The sequence below is a fragment of the Apus apus genome, chromosome 1, assembly GCF_020740795.1.
Source record: "Apus apus isolate bApuApu2 chromosome 1, bApuApu2.pri.cur, whole genome shotgun sequence".
Classification (NCBI taxonomy): Eukaryota; Metazoa; Chordata; class Aves; order Apodiformes; family Apodidae; genus Apus; species Apus apus.
Genome location: NC_067282.1, coordinates 102,440,489 through 102,462,113, shown reverse-complemented (window position 1 = coordinate 102,462,113; position 21,625 = coordinate 102,440,489). Strand labels below are relative to the sequence as shown.

The window sequence follows — 21,625 nt, the reverse complement described above, 5'->3', positions numbered from 1 at the left end:
TTCAGAATAACCACTAAATAAGACATATCTATGGAACCACAATGTCTTAATATTTTATTTTAAAATATGTCAATTCTAAGAATTGTGATGTAAGAACTCTGAAATTGTCCACCCTAAGTTAATTGCACTGGACAAAGTTTACAATCATAAATGCATGCCAGTGAAGTAACACATCACACAATTATTCCAGTAAATCACATTAGATCAACAACAGTTTATCACTCACCACTTGTAATCCAGTAGTATGGTTTTCAGGTTATGTGAAAAAGAGGAGAAATATCGCCAATGTTACCCACTTGGTATATTGCTTATGCCACCAGCATTTTATTATGTCCATTATATAGGACAACCTGGGCCTGAGAGACACCATGGACAGGAAAACCCAGTCCCAGAACTGTTGCAGGCCTAAACTCTTGCATCTCCGTGCCACATTCCAGTTTCTGCAAATGCTCATTAGTTGAGCCGACTCCTCACAGATAAGATACAGAAATATGACTGTACCCATGATGCAGTCTACTCATGGCTGAATAATCTTCCCACAGGTTTTGGGGAGTGAATGATCTTAGCAGTTAGACTCTCAGAAACTTAATTTTTTAAGTCTGAGTCAATGCTCTTGAGAAGGTAGCCTCCTTGTCAACACACAAGAAAGAACTGAACCCTTGATTTTCTAATATTTTTCTTTATTTTGCTGCTTTTTCCAATGTTACATTTTAAATGGGCCTTTAAGTTACATATACAGCGGCATGTATACAGCATGCAGATACCAGCTGTATCACAACTCACACACAGCAGCCATCCTAGAAACAAATAATGAATCCATCGTGTGATTTTTCTTATTGTAATTACTGTTTTATTTTTATTTTAATAATCTGGTTTTAGACCTCTGCTTGAGGACCATCTACGTTATTACTTAAGCTGAAAGTCACTGCTAACATGGCATAAAACATTAAATAGGTTTATATTTTCGTAATGCAAATCCCCTTTCCAAGCCAGATGCCATCTGTTAAGAGAACTTCTTACATCTTTCCAATGTACATTCACTTTAAAATCAGATAATCAAAGATTGCTAGTCCTATCCCAGCACGTAGTGGCAATGAGCAGTTGTCTTCATGTTTTAGGGTGGGTGCAATCTGTACAATAACTGGGGGAATTAACGTAATTTGATTGCCTGTGGGTTTTCTGTCCTTCATCTTTAGATCCTCTCCCTCACTGAGATAACCTCAGGCAGGTAGACCTCTGGTCTATACATCCCCTCCTAAAGGGGAGGCCTCCTGGGCAGCAGGCCTGGTGGTGCTAGGTTCCTAGCTAGGCTATACCCCAGGGTATAGCCCTCTCCAGCACAGCCTCCTCCCCACCGCATGGTGCTCAGATAATAAGATGGTTGCCATGAACACCCAGAGCAATGCTTTTGTCAGATTATAACAAAAGAACCTCCCAGTACTGCTTGGACACAGTTTCGTGGGAGTGCAGGGCTCAGCCTGGTAGGGTCACACTTCTGCTGTCAGCAATGACCTGCTCCTGAAACAAGCTACTCCTGAGCTCCACAGAAGTTTTGTGTTGGAGAGAGTTAGTTGTTCACCTCAGAAACAGAGCTCCAGAGAGGACCAGAATGTGCATTACATGGGGCAGCAGGGTAACAGCGCCAAGGAGCATCTGTAGAGCTGCATGACTGGGTAATGCAAATGTAGCCCATGGTCCTCACTATCACACGCTCATCTTCCCCCACCACTGACATCCTATTGCTTTACCCCAAAGAACTGCCACCCTTCTTGGCTGCTGGATAATGCAAAAGGAGTCCTGCAGTGGGCCTGGGTGCAAGCCATCCCCATTGTCCATGCCAGGTGTGATGATCTGCTCGCTTCTGCCCACAGGATGCTGGGCTGGTTGGTCTCTTCTAGTCAATCATTTATGTTATCTGCAAGAACAAGGTATCTTTCCACATAAACATCAGAAAAAACTTCTTTACTGTGAGGGTGACAGAGCACTGGAACAGGCTGCCCAGAGAGGTTGTGGAGTCTCCTTTGCTGGAGACATTCAAAACCTGCCTGGACACGTTCCTGTGTGATGTGCTCTGGGTGATCCTGCTCCGGCAGGGGGGTTGGACTAGATGATCTTTCGAGGTCCCTTCCAACCCCTAGGATTCTGTGATCTTCCTGACCCCTTTGGGCCATTGGTTTCAAAGACATCTGAGGAAGCCAGGGACTAAGAGAGCTTTAAAGACCATCCAGTCCAACCACCAAGTCTTTGAAATCTGTTGCATTTGTTTCAGTCCTGAAGATGGCTTTGTATGTCTGAAAGCTTGTCTGAATTATTCATCTATGAGAGTTGGCCTATTAAAAAAATATTTCCTCTTCCCACAAGCCTCATAGCTGTAGCAAAATATTCTATAATCTTTAACTGATAACCCATAATCAATGTATCTATGAATTGTTGAAAAGCCACACTATGTAATAATTTTTTAGTTTCTAATTAAGCATGCACAGTATGTAATCACTTGACACTATGCTACATACAGAGGTACGACAGAGAAGAACTTCAGGCTCTGTATTTTATTTTCACATTTATTCCTATGTGAACAGCTGTGTAGCTGTGCCATTGCTTTATAAACTTTTATATATTTATTTAATACTTCTAAGAATATTGACACTGATAACTCATATTTTTTATTAGCATGGGATAGATCTTTTAACTATAATCTGCCTATGTTAAATATATCACCCATTTTTACTGTACAAAATATCATTTATAGAAATCCCAGTCTTGATGAATTCTTCACATGTATGAGACTGAGCAAGTCTGTCATGTATTGGTTCTTACAAGCATCATCAATATCTAAATTCAGCATCCTTAAGGGAACTCCAAGATGTTACACCTGAAAAATGTGTGCAGTGTGATGAACCCCGCATTCTCTGAGTCCAGTTTACAATTTAAAACAATTATTTGAGGAATAAATTTATGTGTGGCTCCTGGGAAAAATGTGGACCTGAAATTTTCAATGGCCATCTTGTAATTTCTACTCCCTGATACAATGAATTAAGCCTTTGAAGGAAGGAAACAAGGAATAATACTTGACTGGAGTCAAACAGTGAGTATCTTCATGTGCAAGTCAGATAGTCACTTAGAAGATCACCCATTTCCTGAACAGCTGACCGAAACTTGAATCATACAAATGTCCATGAACACTAAGCAAAGGGCACAAATGCGGCTGAATCAAACAGCTGTTTGCTATTAGATTGAGTGTTCTCAAGTACTACGCAGGTAATATCTGGACAGGGCAACCCATTGTTTAAGATTAAAGAAACTGTTCTCTGGAAATAACTGTTTCTGCTCAGACTCCCATCATCACATCTCCTTTCTCACCCTATCTTTCTCTCCCATTAGCTGCCATGGCACCTCATCTATGTCTGGTAAAACAGATAAGTGGTTGTTGTCAACCCCACTACATGAACTACTCATTGTATCTGCTTTCTGAATACTTCAGATGCTCTGAGCAGCACACTTCTGTTCCTCTGGCCCGGGCAGTTTGTAATCCACTTGCAGCCTGCATGCTAAGGGAAACGTGAGTTGCAGTTCCTCCTGGCCCTGACCATAGGTGCTTGCCTGTCGGCGGGCTCCTTGCTCAGCTCGCTTACAGCTGCCAAACTTGTTTCTGGGCAGAGACCTCCCTTGTTCAGAACCCAAATTTTGTTATCACCTAATGCTGGCAGGCTGAAAGTTACATAGCCATTCACACTTCCTCTGCAGCTATGGGAGAAAGGAAAGCAGCTCCAGAGGGAGCAGGGGTGGAGTGGGGTGAGCTGTGCCTGCCCTTCCCAATAAACTGCCCAGGGATGCTGGGCAGCCACATCCACAAGGCGCCTTGTTTGTAGGTGGTTACAGATCAATGAGAAGTATTCAGCTGAAACAGCTATTGTTTAACATGTTAGGAGCTTTATTCTCCTTTGAAACAGAGACAGACTTATGATGGATTTAGCTCACAAAGTGGGGCTATATCTGTTCTAAACTGCAATCGGCTGCAGTCTTTCCGCCATATGTTTTTGATACTTGTAACATTCCTTGAATTAAGGTTCAAGGAAAACTTCAAAGTCTACTATTGCTCAGTGAAATGAATACTACTAATGGCATTAATCCATGGACTTCAGTTGGTCTCTCCACCGAAGAAGAGTATGGAATTAGTCTTTTGTAATGATGCACAGTCATAAATTAAAATCCCTAAGAACTGCTGGCATTTTGGCTCATCTACTAAAAATCTTACTCAGAGAAAAGAAGAAAAAACAACACATGAATGATCTAAGACTTTTTCTGTAATTTCAGAAAATAAAGGGGTAACTACTCTGTCTCTGGGAATTTAAAATATATTATGTTGTTAATTTTTTGTTTGGCTTGTATTTTCTGTTAAAGATTTTAAGAGTTCTATTAAAGATTCAAAAATACAGAAGTACACCTAAACAAGTATTACTACATGTGCATATAAAAGTACAAACACAAGAAAAGACAAACAATTAAAGGGACATTATGATATGAAATTTGACTCTCATTATAACTTAGGAAATAACCAGTAATGAATTTAAAGTCAGAAAACTACATAATTCTAGTAGTTACTATTTCAAATAGAAAAGTAAGTTGTTGGCATCAGATTTGTCCATTTGGTCTCAATTTGTAAGTAAGAGCTGTGCAAAAGACAGAAGTACTTGTCACAAAAGTCAATTAAACTTGTAAAGTGTGTTTTGCTTAACATTCAAAAAAGGCAAAACACCAAAATAAACTTTTGTTTGCAGCATAAACTTTAGCTTTTGTCCTTTGAAGTTATTTCCATGTTTTTAGATCCTGAATTACATCTACCTTCCCAAAATAATGGGATGAAAATAAAATGGAAAACAATTAGTGTGTTGAGAAAAAGCAGATTGCCTCTGGATGATAAAGGATCTACTTAAGTATTGTTTCAATAGACCAACTGATATGTCTAGTAAAAGCCGACAAGCTTTGATGCATACAAGCCTGCTTTCAGATCTAATAAAAGATACTACCCCTCCTTGCAAGTTCTGGCTCGCTTACTGCCTTACACCATTTTGGCTACAAACACAGTGCTGTTGCTCAAACATTATTACTAGTATTCTGCTAACCTCCACTAAAAAAACACTACTGCTACAAAAGTCCTAGTATGCGTTACTTCATGTTTTTAATGTATGTAATCTCTAAGAGAGGCTATAGGGCTGCATAAGATACAGCACGGCATAAAGTTAATATGCATTATGTTCTGAAGTGATAATGGAATAGCAATATAATTGTAGTTATCAAAACTCAGTCTTTACAAATCAGCAACGTAAACTGACGTTTGCTTACCACATTGTTTTGTTAAAAGAGAAAAAATTACTTTTTTAGAAAAGTTTTTGACAATGTGGATTATGGGCAACAAAACACAGATAGCTGAGGAAAACTTAGGGCAAAAAAAGAAGCGTGACAAAATCCTACTACTCTGCATGCTGCATTGTTAAATCCCTCTTTAAACTGAAAAAAAAATTAAAATCTTCAGTCCCAGGAGAGAAAAAGAAAACTGGCTTAACAAAACAACAAACTTACTTCCTGTATCGATTTTTAGATTCAAGCCTTTCTGATAAGCTATTTTAGAAAGCTCAGATAGAACTATTGGTGGTTCAAGTCATGTTAGCTGTTTGTTTCAAATTTTGCAGTTTAATCTTAAATAATCTTTTCCTATTGTTTATTTCTCTCTGATCACATCTCTGTCTATTCTTTCCCTCCCGAAAGGGCAGTAATAGCCTTTCTCCTATCAGACTGCCCTGTTTTGAAAACGTTCATGGTTTCTTAATCATATTGGATTGACACGCTCCTGTCAATCTGCCTATCAGCTCCCCCTGAGCCTTTCAGCCAATTTCAGTAAACTTCAAATTAGGGAAAAGGGCTTCCACAGACAGGTTAATTCCTACAAATTTTAGGAACGACTGTTAGCAAGAGAAGGAAGAAATGCCAAAGTGCCCACTGTTGGAAACCAAGCACAATTTAGTTATTACACCTCCTACTTGCCATTAGCTAATTAAGCTCCTGACCAGCCCAGGGTATTTAACATAAATTGGGCATTTTAGCAAGTCAGAGATGTAATTCAAGGTTGGAGGGAGATCAGGATTGGAAGTGAACAAGACGCTCAGCCATAGGAAAACAAGCATGCCTCAGTTCTACTCTGCATATACAACCTCTTGTGCTTATAAACGCAGTGTGAGTGAAAATGACTATCACATAATATGTAACAGATATAAATTTTGAGGAACAATAGTCCGCTTCAAGTTTATACTGGTGCAATGAAAAACACTCTACAGAGAATTCTGAATGCAGAGATGCATTCAGAAAAACAGAGGAAATGGCAATAGTTGATGAATCTACAGAATTTCTTGCAGTTTTTTGAAAATTTTCTCATCTAGCACACTTAGGATAACATTAACAAGCTTTTAGAACAGTCCCTTCTTCCCTCACTCTATCCATAAGGCTGGAAGGAAGTCAAACTCTTAAAGGTTCATGTGGATGAAGAGGACCATATGGTTGTCAAATCAATTTGTTGAACTCTGTCCAAAGCCTATGAGATGGATGCTTTTCACATGGACAACACATGGTTTATCCAAGGACAGTTCAGCTAGGAACCAACTAGAAAGGAAAAAAAGTGTTCTGAATTGCCCCCTCTCCAAATGATGGACAAGATATACTTTTAGGCCTGTAAATAGAAGTTTTCACAACCAGTCTCTGTCATATTTGGTAGACACACACAGAATTTCTGTTTATGCTGTTTGCTTAACCATTATTTGAACAATTGAATGAACGACAGAAAAACACCACATGGTATTTTTTCTTATCATAAGAATAGTTCCTAATTAGATACCATTCTTTCTTTAACATAAGAGATCACACGTCCCTATAAAATCCTTTTCTTATCAAATTTTGATTTCTACCACAACATGCATTCTTTTGCACCTGTAACTAAGGAGCATAAACTGGGTTTAACTGCTTCTAGGAGTCTTTCAAGAGTGACATTATGCTCACTGCAACATCACTGCTAACACCTCATACAACCAAAAAATCAAAAGTGGAAATAAGGGAAGTGACAATTGAAGAGAAGTCTTACACTGATGTGACAAATGATAATTAAAACAGCTGCGTCAAGCTGAAATGTCCATTCTGTACCTTTTTCTGTAACAGAAAAGAGATAAAGCATAATTCCAGAACAGTTTTTGCAAATTCTTGATACATTACTTCTATGGGATTATTTTTTTTCTGATTTTGAATGTTAATTTATATGTACAGTAAGTACTGTCTGATACCTCAGGGTCACACTCACTTCTCTCTCTCCCCCTGAGTTTATTACACTCGAGATAGTAATGCAGGAAGAGATTACATGTGAGTTTTGGAATATATACCCAATAGCTAAACTTTTAAATGTCCTGAATTTGGATTCTAGCTGTGTTCCATACAGAACAGCCTAAATATATGGTGCCTAGATATCATAATTATATGCTAAATGCTTTAAATCCACCTGCATTATTTGTTATTGGAATAACTCTATTGGATTTTGCTTATCAGTTTAAAGAGATAGAGAAGGCGAAGTTCTCACTGAGCCGCTCGACATTTTCCCATCAGATACACTGATCACCTGCCATGTTGGCGAGAAAATGCAGATGTATTAAGGCCCTGAGGGCACTAACGGTTCTTCTGCGGTCTCCCCTGGGGCCTCCCCACATCCCTTGCCCAGGACCCCATTTCAGCCCAGGATGGAGGTGCCCCATACCCAGGGCTGGGGATGTCACAGTGGCCCCAGCTGTTCATGGCTCGGGTGGTGGGACAGGCCCAGGCTGCCAGGGCCTGCTTGGACGCCCTGGGGAGCATGGGGAACATCTGTACACACCTCTGGAATAATTTTTCATTTTCATCCTGCCTTACCCAACCAATGGTACACAGCAACATACGCACCAAGGATAAATGTGAAAATAGCAGACACTGTCCACCACTTGTGCTATATTTGGGACTCAGTATTATTTGCAGGATGAAAATATAATTTAACCATCTCTGTAATGTTCTGCGACCACTACAATACAACTACACTTTACATTAGAAATTACAATGATGAAAATGAGTTCTTTTCTGAAAGGCAAGACATCCTATGACTTGATGTTGTACAAAATGATCTATACCCGCACATCATCATTGTCAAATTACTATCCAAAATCTAAGCTACATAAACCAAAGTGTAAAGCACTCTTTTCCTGACTGGCACTTGCACACAGGCTCAAATAAATGAAAGAAATATTATGTAAACCAAGAGCACTGCTCATGAACTTAAGTGGCTTACTGGATTGGGCCCAAAACCATTGAAAACGTTGCAAGACTGATCCTTCCTGTGATCTCTTCCAACACATCTTAAGTGTCCAGGCAGTAGTTTGTTTGATTTTAAAGCAATGTTGTTGTTTTTTTAATATTTTTCATAGAAACTTCCCTTATCTGCTAGGCTGCTTATTTTGTCTTCTGAAGAGTTAGTAGATCCCAGGTGACACAGCATCTAAGGGGCTGAACCGGAAGGAAAAACAGGATCTTTCACGGGTCTGTGGTATCATTCAGCATTCTCTTTTCTGCTACTGCTCTTTCGTGCTACTCAGTTGCAAAGCTCCATAGCATTACTCTCTACCAGCAATGTTTTGTTTTTGTCTATGGAGCAGCACAGCATCAACCAGAGCTTACGAACTGGGGATAAATGCGTCTATTAACATAGATATTTTCCAAATTACAAATCCTCATTAATTCCAAATTCCAATTTCCAAATTCCTCAACGGAATGTTTCATTTTCAGTTTCTTTTGGGTTAGTCAATGAACAACATAGCCACTTAGCTGGTTTCCCTTTTTGTTTGCTAGGCGGGCTGGGGTGTGTGCAGAACTGGGAAGCCTGCAGGGAAACGCGTTCATTCCCCACGTTTTCGCACTGAATCAAAAATGTTGCAGAAGCATTTCTAATCATGCCAGCGATTGTGTGCTGAGAGGAATTAACCAGAAGGACTTCTGAAGAATAAATTACTCTGCAGTCGTCCTCTGCGTGGACATTTACTTTAGAACAATTACTGAATTTTCTGAGTGCTTCCTGACTTCTGTCTTCATACCAAGGATCCTCTTTAATCAGCAATTTATCTCACTCATACACTTTTGCTTCCATAGTTGCTGCAGAAAGACAAACCAGTAACATTTACTTGCAGTATCAGGGTGGGGAGAAGCATCAAAATCTTCTCCAAAGGCACTGTACAAGATGAGACACAGCAGTGGTTCCAGAGAACTCTGGAAGCCCAAGCAAAGAGGGACAGACATAGGTTTCTGTTTGGGGAAACAGGAAGAGCTCCCCAGCCAGAGGTCTGGCGTGCAGTTTGCACGTTCAGTAACCACAAAGTGCCATTGCCATCCCAATATCTTGTTTTATTTGGTGCCATAAATAGCTGTCTGCTTCAGCCTATTGTGACCTTTGATTAGCACAGCTGCAAGTGACTGCTGGGCTGTCAAAGCACTTCAGAATACTTTTAAAACAGAAAGGAGGTCAAATATAAAGGAGTATAACACAATATTGTTGTTTTTTTGCCCATACAAGTGCAAAATTCCTCTTACATCTAATTATGCTTCTCCAAACTGTACATAAAGTAGAATCTAAAATCAGAAAACTATCACCAAAGGTCCTGGAACGCCGAAAAGGAATCTGTTCTTGGTTTGTTCCAAACCTAAGGTTTCGATTAATTAATCCCAGCTTCTACTCTTTCTCTTGGCTGAAGGAAGCCTTCTTCACAAAAGAGGATACTTGCTACAAGTTGTACCAGTATTGTTTCCACAAGTATTGTTAATTTTTTTTTGTTTTGGTTGTTGACTTTTATGTGAACTGACATTCCTTATGTGACTGTCAATTTCTTGGTGGACAAGTGCCCACATTATAAAAATCCACTGATGTGTCACTGTTTGGCTCTGCCAAAAAAGTCATAGTAGTGAGAAGGAACACAATATTTGGCCTGTCATTAAAACAGGCATTGACTTGACAATAAAAAGAAATCACCATCAATAAACACAGAAGTTTATTATTTAAGGATAAGAAGTGCCAAAAAATATACAATTGTTTAAGGTGTCATTGTGTCTCTGCAAATAACATAAACAGAGAAGAGCTTGACAGAGAATACTGTGGCAAGCAAGGGAAGTTAGATGAATTATAGGTGCACTAATTTTCCGTGCTTTGCCGGGAGAACAAACTGGCTATATTGGACAGAAAACCCAAAATAATTGATAAGGGACAAAACTGATAAGGCCACAACAGCATGCTCAGAAGCTTGAAAACCACCAAAAGAACTGTTCTTTCTATGATTACAGGTATTTCTAACCCCAACATTAACAGGTTTACACTTACACAGATTTTCACCATAGCAATGGCTTCTTTTTATTGCTGGTGAAAAAAATGTATGTGAAACTATTATTTCACTAACTTGCATTTGTACTGTGATGAAGCAGCTGCATCCTTTGTTTTGTCTACCGGGTGGTTAATCAGAGACCTACTTCAGATTTCCTTCCCAAATAATACAAACTAGTGATTAGCAAAAAAAAAAAGAGGACCAACTAGGACTTTGTTAAAATAGGAAATAACAGTAGATATCGCCACTCGGGTTTTGAGCTCTAGCTTCTTACAGAAGCTAGCTTGCACCCACCCACAGCTCTCGCAATGAGCAACTGGTAGTTTAGTCTCTGTCATTACATTTTCCAAAAGATAAACATTTTGCACAAGAGTTAAGGCTGTTAGCCCTAGCCTCTCAAGCAAACTCCAACCCATGTGGCCTGAATTCCTCCTGTGTTTTCAGCTGCATACTGCATTTTTCACTTCCTGCTCTGAAATTCTTGAATGATGTTGTTAAAGTGAGACTTTGACCATGGAATACAAACTAAAAAAAAAAACACCCAAAAAAACCATTACACACGGCTTCAGGTACTCCCTGAGACCCAGTTTCCCACGTTTGCCAAACTTCCACAAGGCACGCTTTCCCATTTCTTGCAGATTCTAAATCCTGGTTTAAAGTCTCCCCGGTTACTCGTATGAACCATCTACATAGACTGGGGTTCGACTGACTTCACACTCCGAAGTAGCCATGTTCAGAAACGCGAATGTATCAAAGTAAGAAACAAGAGAAACCGCAGACCCAGCCGGCTTTCTAAAATGCTGCTGTCCCCCAGGCCGCTGCCTGTCCGGACCGCGGCAGCCAGCCCGGCCTGCACCGGCTGCCGGCTCCCCAGGGCCACGGCCGAACGGCGGCTCCGCGGCCTGCACGGGGCGGCCGCCCGAGGGAAGGCCCGGCCGCCGCAGAGCCGCCCGCCGCGAAGGCGGCGGCAGCCACCGCACACGCACCGGCCCCCGCCCCACCGCCTGCCCTGCTCGCCCAGGGCGTTCCTGCCCGCGGGCTACGAGCGGGCACCACCAGGCCGCTTTGTCCCCCCGGAGGGCGCAGCGGCGGCCGCGCCAGGCCCGGGGCGAGGCGGCGGCGGCGGCGGCGGAGCAGGCCCCGGGGCCCGCCCCCGCGGGGCCCGGCAGGCGGCGGCCGCGCTGACGTCACGGCCCGGGCCCTTCGCGCGGTTCGCCCGGCGGGTCACAATGGAACCCGCTCGAGCCCAACCGGCGTGAGCTGCCGCGCGCGCACCCGCACCCTCCCCCCGCCGCGCGCGCAGGGCCCGGGCCTCGCTACGGCGGCGGCGGCGGCGTGAGTGACAGGCCGGGGGGGCGGGGAGCGCGTCACGCCGCGGGGCTGGCGGAGCCGCCGCTGCCGCCGAGCTAGGCCGGGGCCTGCGGCGCGGGCCGGCCGCCGAAGGCGCTGCCGGGGCCGCCATCTTGCGCAGGGCCGCAGCAGGCGGAGGAGCGCCGGGCCAGCCGCCGCCTCTCGCCCCGCGCCCGCCCGCCCTCCTCCCCCGCCTTCCCCTCCCCCCGCACGCACGCACAGACGGACGGACGGACGGAGCCGTCAGCGCCCCGCGCTCCCACCGCCCGGGCCGGCCCCTCCGCTGCCACCTTCCTGCCCGCCTGCCCGCCGCCTGCCCCCGCACGCAGCGGCTGCCGCCGCCCGGCCGAGCCCCGGGCCCCAGCGAGAGGCGAGGGGCGCGTCTGCGCCCCCTCCCCCGCCTGAGCCCGCTCCCCGGACGGGGCGGAGCGCGCCAGCCCCGGCCAAGCCCCAGCCGGAGCCGAAGCCCAGGGCCGCCGGGCAGGAGCTGGTGACGCAGGAAAAACGCCCCGGCGGTGCCGCCGGCGCCGGAGAGAGCGGAGCGGCCAGGGCCGGGATCGGAAGCGCGGGCAGCAGCGGGAGCTTCGCCCTCCCTCCTCCTCCCGTCGCAATACACGGCCCTCGCCCGGGGGGGGAGACCGGGGCAGCGGAGCCGCCCCCCTCCGCCGGCTGCAAGCCCGGGATCGCGGGGCCTGGCATGAGACTCTGCCCTGCTGGCTGCCTGGGATGAGGCAGTTGCCGGCCGCGCTCCTTGGGCAGCACGCAGGAGGGCACCGGGCCGTTGCAGCGGCAGCCGCGGGACAAGGGGAAGCCGTGCGGGGGTGAGTGGCGGAGCGCTGGTGTGCGGGTGGGGCGGGGGTCGGAGCGCGGCGAGGCGAGGAAGAGAAGCGGCTGCGCGGGGGGGGTAGGGGTAGGGGTAGGTGTTGGCGCTTGCAGCCGGCCGCCGGCGAGCGGAGCGAGGGAAGGCGCTCCCCGGGGAGGGGGCTTCCCGGGTCGGGGTGCGGGACGGCGGGGGGCGGCGTGGAGGAGGGGGCGAGCCGGGCCTGGCGGGGCGGGGGTGGGGAAGGGATAGCGAGCGGCGGGCGGGTGGTGGCAGCGCCTCCCTCCCTCCCTCGCAGCCCCCGGCGTGTGGCCCTGCATCGCTAGTGTTTTGGAGGGCAAGGGAAAATGGCTGACGGCTTCTCATCCTCCCTCCGGCTGCCGGGGGGTGGAAGTGCTCCGCGCCCCTCGGGGGGCTCTGCCAGCTGCTGGCCGGCCCCTCCCGCCCTCCTCACCCGGTGCCCGCGGGCAAGGAGGGCCCCGTGGCTCCCCGCAGCGCTGCGCCCAGCTTGGCCTCCCTTGGTTTTCGCTTCCCTTCGCACCGAACGCCATTACTGAGGTGGAGTGATTGGAGCCGTGTAGGCCCGGGCGACGCCTGGAAATAAGGCCCTGCCGAGGCGCTTTGCCTTCAGCCTCAATGAAAGCCACCAGCACCAGCTCGTTCACGCCCGCTGTAAACATTATTAACACGTAGGCCACTCCTCTAGTCTCAGCTTCCAGCAACCCTGTTTCGATGCACAGAAAACGTTTGTGGCTTTTCGCATCTTCTTCCGCCGGTTCTCCCTGCCGCGTCTTGAAGTTACGTCTTAGGGCTTGTCTGTTGCAACGTATTAAAGGCAATATGACCCCCCTCCCCGTGTCCAAGGTGTGCGGCAGGGGTAGTTGCACGCGATTTGGGCACGGTTCTTCTCTTTTTATTGTCCTCAAGAAAACGGAGGATTTCACCAGCTGAATGGGTTGTTGAAGTGTTTTTTGTGGGTTGGTCATCACTGTTAGTGTGTCGTCCCACTTTGTGCAGTATTGTTTGTACACAGAGAGATAGCCCTCCAGAATGATTAATTTTGTTGTTATCGGAGCATCCAAAAATATTGAGGGAGGTCTTAAGATGCCATGTTTCATTTTCCAGTTGCTTCCGCAGAAGTCCAGTTAACTATTTTGAAGATGTACAATAGCATACTATACACAAACGTACAGGGAAAAAAAAAATCTTTCAAAAAAGAATTGTTCTAATTAAATGTTCAAAGGACTCCCAGGCTCACTGTAGACATATTGTGTCTGTCTCAGCTGTCTTCGTGTAGTCTGTGCAACTTGATTTATATTCACAGTTCTGCAGTTGTGTTCATATCACTGGACATTTGCATCAGCCTAAAGACCCTCTGAAGTCACAGACTCTAAGCTAGCACAAGGCCCACTTTTGCTGACCTAGTTGCAGAACTGGGGCCTGTATTTTTAAAAAGTTGTTGAATTTATGTATTAATATACAGTGTTAAGTATACTAGTGACAACACTTGTTATGACACGTGGACTAGGTATCCTGTGTTTTTTAGCAGCATTCTCAAATACCTGACAAATGGTTATTAAAACTGTTATGTTCAGGAAGGGACTATTGATAGGTATTTGAAGGATTGACCTTTATTGATTATGGAATTGAAATCGTGTCTCTAATAAGAAAGATTTAGAAGGGACTGAAATCTGTAGGCAACTAACTTTACTCTTTGTATTTTAAGTTTTTACTTTGATAATATGGCAGAACCTTCCCACCATTAATGTTTCTGATCAAGTAACATGTTTATATCAGCAAAACCTAAGGCATACATGAAGTTGTTAGTTTAGGGTTTTTTGTCTGCTTGGGTTTTTAATTTTTTGTTATTTAAATAGTGCTGTTGATTCTATGAGTTGAAGTGATGTTTACTCTTTGAACCAACAAAGTACCATAGCTAATTAGAGGAGTTTTGGGGAGGCATATATGTATAATAATCAATACACATATTGATTATTCTGTTGCAGTACCCTGGACAATGGTGATGCTTAATGATAGCTTTGAACAAAAACCACAAACATAATCATAAAGCTGCGGTGGAAGAAATTCCAGCATGGAAGTTACACCAGCATGTGGGAGGTTTTTTTGGGAGGGGAATTGGGGAATCTAGCAAAAAATAAATCTAAGATTGTACTACAGTAGCATTTTCCTCTGTCTCCAGTATCTTTTATCCTTCTATATTGTGTAGGTTTTCTTAATGGTATTTCTTTTGGGTAGCATCTGCTGTCTTTCCAGGCTGCTTCTTCATTGTTTGCAGAATTTGCCCTTGTGGTGATACTTCTGCCCGTTAAGTTGACAGAAAGACTACATCTGGAGGTGGTAATCAATGAGGATAGCGCTACCAAAACTCTTTACTCTTTCTGTATCTGTGGAATACTCAAACCCTTACATAAACGTTTTATTTCCCACATTGTGGTGCCTTTGCATCAGTACAACTACTCTCTGTTCTAAATGCTCACTTATAGGTTTATACATTTTATTAATATTCTGAAATTCTTATAAGCAAGACTCAGGATAAGCAAAAATAGTGGATTATTGTCTATTCAACACAATTAAATAGACTTTTAAGAAAGTAAAGGTACCAGTACTACCCTTGTTGCAAGACATCTTACATTTAAAATTGAAATAATTTTAGGAGTTTTGGTATTAATACAACTTTGGGTAAAAAATTACAGGAATTCAGTTATTTATGAGTTTGAACAAATTATATTAAAATTACTTTGAAGTTATGTTTCTGTCAGGTGTGTGTTGAAAATATTTCAAGTTCTATGGGAAATATTTCTGTCCTTCCTACTCTGGTTTAGAAATCAGTTCGGAACTTATTTCAGGTATTTGAATGGCGAGCACCTTTGTGTTAGGCAGTGCTCTGAGATCCTGTGTGAACTGTTTTAGAAATCTGAAACTGTAGGTATGTTTTGAAAACATCCTGAGCAGGATGGCTTCATTTGTGAAGTATATTAATTGAAGCTGTCCTTTACTGATTTTCACTTAAAGCATGATTTCTTTATTTTTTTAAGAACAGAGCAACTCCCCCAAAATGTTACACTTACTTTAATTATTTTTCTTTAATCACAAACATGATTTAATTGAACCAGTAGTCTTGCTTACTCTCCACTTGCAGAGACTAGTGTGAAGTGGTTGTCTGATGAATTGGATATAAGAAACTTTTCTGAGTTTTTTCTTCACTTGTAAAGCTATATGTGAAGGCTTTTGTGTCCTTTAGAAAATTATTTATTGGATGTTGGCATTAGTATTAATCTGAACATGTGGACATAGTTTCTCTTGTTCAAGTATCTTAAGTTTTTCCTATACCGTGGATGTGTCTCCTCTTGAAACTCTAGTGCAGCTGCATCCAGTTTTATTATCCATGTCACCCTTGACTAAAATCAGAGTTCACAATCTAAAGCTGTACTTGAGGCTATGTTTTGGGAACATAGCTTGATAATGTCTATCTTTTGTTGTAGTTGCTTACATTTTGCAAAGCTATCAATGCTGCATGCTGTTGCTGTAGACTTGCCTTATATTATACGTGATGTATGTGCTATATAAAGACACAACTTTTTTTAACATAACTGGTCTTTCTTACGCCTGCTGTCTTCCCTCACACAAATGTAATTAAAAAAGAATTAGAAAATTAAACTATGCTGCTATACCTGCCCTTTACCTTCAGTGCAGAACATTCACTACAGTCTTTATTTTGTTCAGTTTTTCTTAAGAGGATTCTGCAGTATCCAGTGGTGAAGAGTGTTAGTTGCTTAGGTGTCTGCCAAGCAGTTGGTTATGTTTAGAAAGAGTAGTTTGATAGACCTTTGTATTGCAGAATGGCAGTGAAAAGAAACAGTTTTTTCCATAGCAGAGGCAAGGGTTGGAAAGAAGGTCTTTCATAAGCATATGCTTGCATGCAGTGAAACTCGAATTTTTCTACCTGGGAAATTTGAGCTACTTTGGGTTCATGTGTTAGAAAAATGTGGTGATGTTTTTCATATATTAAATCTAGTTTTCTCTTATTGATGTAGAACACCTTAACATTTTCACGCTGTTATAATGAATTGCAGTTTTGCAATGGGTTAAGATACCTTTTTAAAACAGTTACATTGTATTGACTATCTCTGTTATACTTAAGGCTGCAGCATGACTTGAAAAAATGCTTCACAGAGATTCCCTCTCCACTTCATGGTAGATTTTGTTTAGAGTCTTGAATAGATAAATGGTGGCAGAAAGTCATTCTCTCATGTCTTTGCACCCTCAAAATGTTAATTGCTGCCTTTCTGAGACATTACAGTGTCCACTTGAGTCCATTGCTGCTTTGAGTGCTTTCTGTATATCAGGCTTGGTAAAATAATTTGAAATACTGAGTGTTGGTAAGGTTACAGGAGAATTGTTATCAACCTTCCCCACAGTAGAGGAGAGGAGGAAAGTGAATAAGGCCTTAATGAAGCTAGTTGTGTCTTAGTGTAAAATCGTTTTGATTTTTTTTTCCTAAGTGAGCTTAACAGCACAACCAGTTCCTTTCACATTTTCTGTTGTGAATTTTCTGGTATTTCCTTTATTTTTTAAAAAGCTATTGATTAGTCATTTTATTTGAGAGTTGAATTCAATCTGCTTGATAGAAAACCTATTTGATTGCCAGCTGTTGATGTGTTTTCAAATAAAAATTAAAATGCTGGATAAACACATGTTCACAGGCTTGCTTTCTAAAGGAAACAAGACTGTTGTGTGGTTTTCTTAAGCAGTCAGGATTAACTATGAGAATGATTACTTGCTTTTGGTTAACTTTGTGTTAGTACAATTGCAAAAAAGATCCATGGGATGTAGATTTAAATCTAGTCATGTTTTGAATGCTATTATTTTATACTTTTTTTCATTAAGATCAAGATTGCTTTAGAAGTAGTGAATGGCTATCAGGAATGTTATTGTGGGAAGCTTATTTGTAGCATCTGCTATCAAAATCTGTATGTAAGCCTGTTTTGTGATTTAGTTTTTCTTACACATGTAACTGCAAACAGAAGAATGTGATGTTCTTGCATATAGATCTTTGCATGGACATCTTAGCAAATAGTGCTGTTTGGTAGTGAGCGTTTAGCCATGAATTCACTCATGAGACGGGAATTCCACATTGCATCATTCCTTAAAGATGTGTATCTGTGAATGGAAAACTCATGGAATAAACCTTTTTTCCAATATTTTTTTTTTAATCTGGTACTCAAGAAAATGTTGAAAGCAAGGCACAAACCTGTGACTCTCCAATATTTACTTGTGTTCTTGTCTCGTCTCTGCTGTGAAAACCTTCCCTAGCATTTTTTTTTTTAGCAGAAGTGTCCTTCAAATGGGTGCTTCAAAATAATGAGAGGTACATGGAAGGAATTTCAGGGCTAACTTAGTTAAGCAAGCTTTTATGTAAAATACCCACAAATCAAGTAACAAAAATTGTCCTTTGAAGAGCCTTTAAGACAAGTAACACTTTTTGTATAACAGTTGAATGGTGACATGGAATGACACAAAAATGTATCTTATAAATTCCATAGGCTTCAATCCTTAAGTCACTTAATTGCTGCTTAACCTTTTCTCTGGCTTTAGTGGGACTAGGTTTGGGGAGAGAAGAAGGTACCGATTTGTGTTAGGGTAGTCTTAGCTGTAATACTCTTAAATAGTGAAAGGTGAAAAGGAGACTGCTTAGAACTGTGTTTAGTAAAGAAAGATGCAGTGATGCGTGTCAGATGGGACCCCTCTGTTACCAGACAGGCTTTTTTAGTGGGTGAGAAATGTCCTTGCTAGCGCTGGGCTGTAGGGTTGTGGTGACAGTCTGTATCAGCTGCTGATGGAGCTTCAGTTTTCTTGTCTTGAAATGAAACTTGACAGTGAGGGGAAGTCTCTTTTCTCATATAAGATGAGCATGAACATAGTTGTCAGAATATACTGGCATCTCAGTAAATGAGCCTTGCATCTTTTGGTGTTTAATTTTCTGCTGTCTGAGCAATGAAGTACTTAAGTGTGTTTTGAGTAAATTTCAACAGAAGAAGTCTATGGAATCAAAAGTTAAATAAGATGGTTCTGCTTAGCTTAATTTTTAGGTGAATTAATTGTTGATAGACCAAATTTTTTATAAAGTAAAAGCTGATATTAGATTTTATGTATTTCTAATTTAGAAATTAAATGTTAATAGTTTTTAATTTCTGATGCTTCCTTTTTAATGCATTTTCCTAAATCCTTTAGGTATGAGGATTTCCTTTGTTTGTTTTTTTATTTCTATATAATTGTGACTTAAATTCTCTGGAACTTGAAGGTGAAAACTCCAGTGACTGCTACAGTTTTGCACAGCCCTCCATATGCCTTGGCCTGTCTTTCAGACAGTGGTTTCTTAATCACAGTGGGACCTTAAAATCCCAGGTGCTTTTCTTGACTGCTTATAATTGTGTTTATATACACACACACCTAGGCAAGGACACATGCAATAGTATGTGTTTTTAATATGATGTGCTGACTTTTTTTCCCTAGGTGAGGAGGTAGTAATGTCAGATTTCTTAAGTGCTTTAGAGCTGTCTTGCTGTGTTGGAGTGTCTTCATGATAGTTCTGGTAATTAGAAAAAACCTCATGATTGCCTGAAAATTCTTACTGGTCTTAATCCTTGTAGCAGTTCAGCTGGACTGCTGTGATTGTCAGTTTGTAATGTGTCTAGTGAAGATGTAACTTGAAACATGACTTACCCTTTTGGTATTTGAGAAGCCATTAATTCCTTCCCCTTTCCTTCCGTATTTTACGACTGGGAAGATGGTATTTTTTTCATAACATGGAAAGCTTTGAAGTGAAATGGAAAGCTGAATTTTCACCAGTGGCAATGGATGCAGCAAGGTTAACATAGTGGTTGTGAAACCGTGCTGAAAGCTAATGTGTCTTCAGCCATGGAAAAAAACCTCATGTGATCAGTATCAGCCTCTAGTTAGTAGGTGTATGAATGAAGTTTTTCACTTATCTGCACTGTCTTAAGGTTTTTGACCAGATAAAGGATGGTTTGGTCATGTATCCTGTAATGAATTTTCCTTTTTCTTCAAATCACTTTTGTGATATTGAAATTAATATTTAGATGTAGTAGCAGCTCTGGGTATGATGCCTGAAAAGCAGCTGGATGAGGATAGTGAATGACCAACATGTTGGTTTAGTTTTGTTATTGGGAAGTAGTAGCTAAATCGAGAGTTTGATTTGGAGGTTCTAACGTACTGTGTTGATTGATCCTTAGTTGGTACTTCAGAAGATAATTTTTTCCTAAAATTGGGATTGTATTCAGTACTTCATGTGCTGTTTGTTTATGTTTTTTATTTACTTAGGTGTATCACATAGGAAGATTGAGATGATGTAGAAGTTGTATACATTATCTAGACCAGCAGCAAGTAACTAACAGTTGAGAGCAGAGAATAAAAATTTCTCCTGTGAATGTTGCTTCGTGCTTTTAAGTGTGTGTTTAAAATGTACTACGTCTAAAATAGCGTTTGAGGGATTTTCAGTGTTGATGAGCCACAGTGGTTCTTCATGGGTCTGAAAATATGATAAATCGTAGTAGTTCACAATTACAATGAAGACTAATCCTTTAATTTTATTTTCAGTTATTCTAACAGAAAAAATTTACTTTAAATGTGAGTTTATCATTCTATGTCATTTAACTTTTAAATTACAGTTGTCCACTAGAATACTCTATGCCAAATCTCTAACATAATCAGCTTCTCTAGTGTATTTGACTAATTTTTTTTTTTTTTTTTTTTTTTTGCAACTTCTGTACCAGAAAATTGGGGTGTGTTTGTGTGAGGGGGGTAGGTAGAATCCTTAACAACCATGTTGACATTTAAACAGTTCAGTTGCAACGGTTTTTCCATCTGTAGGATTTAGGAAGACATTATTAAATGTTACTTACGAATTCAGGGTGCCCAGTTGTTTTAGTGGATATCTTCTTTTGGACTTTTTTTTTTTTTTTCCCCTCATACTTCTGGGTAGCTAATGTTTCTGGAAAACTAATGTTACATTTCATCAGAATTGGTGAGGATAAGTGTATGCTTTGGATACTTTGGATATATGTACTGGGAAGCAAGTTGTCTTCTTCACAGACAAGAATTCAGTTGTGTTTGTTTTTTCTTTTTTTTGCTGAATTTATAAATATGAGATTGATGTTTGAGGTACCTTAATTTTGATCAGATGCTTGAAAAATGAAAGTGAAAGTTTAATTTCTTCTTCTTCACCCCCTAAGTAAAAACATATGTTGAATTTGGATAGGAGTATTGCTTTTTTTCCCCAGCTATGATACTTACTATTTCACCAGGACTTGGGGTTTGTAGTATTTCAGAGTGGATTCCTCAGCAGAACTAAAAGCTTAATTTAAAAAAGTTTCTATTACTCAATTTTCAGTTGAATTATCAGATGACAATGAAATTACTTAAAAATTGTGTGTGGTGAAAAGCAAATGATGCAAAGAGCCTTGGAAAAAGATGCACATCATGATCTGTTTAAGCATTTTACCATTTAAGGGATAAAATGTTCACTTGAGCCATGGGTAGTTTAATAAGATTCTGATAAGTTTACATGAAAGTAGAAAATGCCAAAATACAAGAATGAAACTTGTCATTAAAGCAGTGGTTCCCTCCCCCCCTGCTTAATTATGAACTCTTCTTCCCATTGGATCCTAGACTCATTCATTCTGGAACATGAATTTAATTTGATTATCATTCATATTTGGAATTCACTCTGTAAATGCATGTATTACGTCAGTCTAGATCCCATACTGACTAGAATTATTACTTTGTTAATAAACTTAATAGGTGCTTTTCATTCAGCCAGTACATTTTCCGGACTTTAACATACTATGTCTTGTGTCACTCTGTAAATTAAAAAGACTTGTGTTGTCTTTTATTGATGAAGAATTGAGGCACAGAGGCTGTTAACTTAAAAAGTACCTCCTGTCATAACTTTTAAGTGGATTTTTGTTAGATGTTCAGACATTACATACAC

The 21,625-nt window shown here is 41.6% G+C and overlaps 1 protein-coding gene across 2 annotated transcripts in view; it reads left to right on the top strand.

Annotated features, from left to right (window-relative positions):
* The first annotated feature begins 11,813 nt into the window (after positions 1 to 11,813).
* The window catches only part of USP9X (ubiquitin specific peptidase 9 X-linked), a 107,310-nt gene continuing 97,498 nt past the window's right edge, over positions 11,814 to 21,625 (top strand). The window contains exon 1 of one of the 2 annotated variants that reach the window (XM_051628824.1): positions 11,814 to 12,595. The gene's annotated coding sequence lies outside the window, so the exon portion shown is untranslated. The remainder of the gene's footprint in view (positions 12,596 to 21,625) is intronic. The other variant, XM_051628815.1, reaches the window with a different exon arrangement.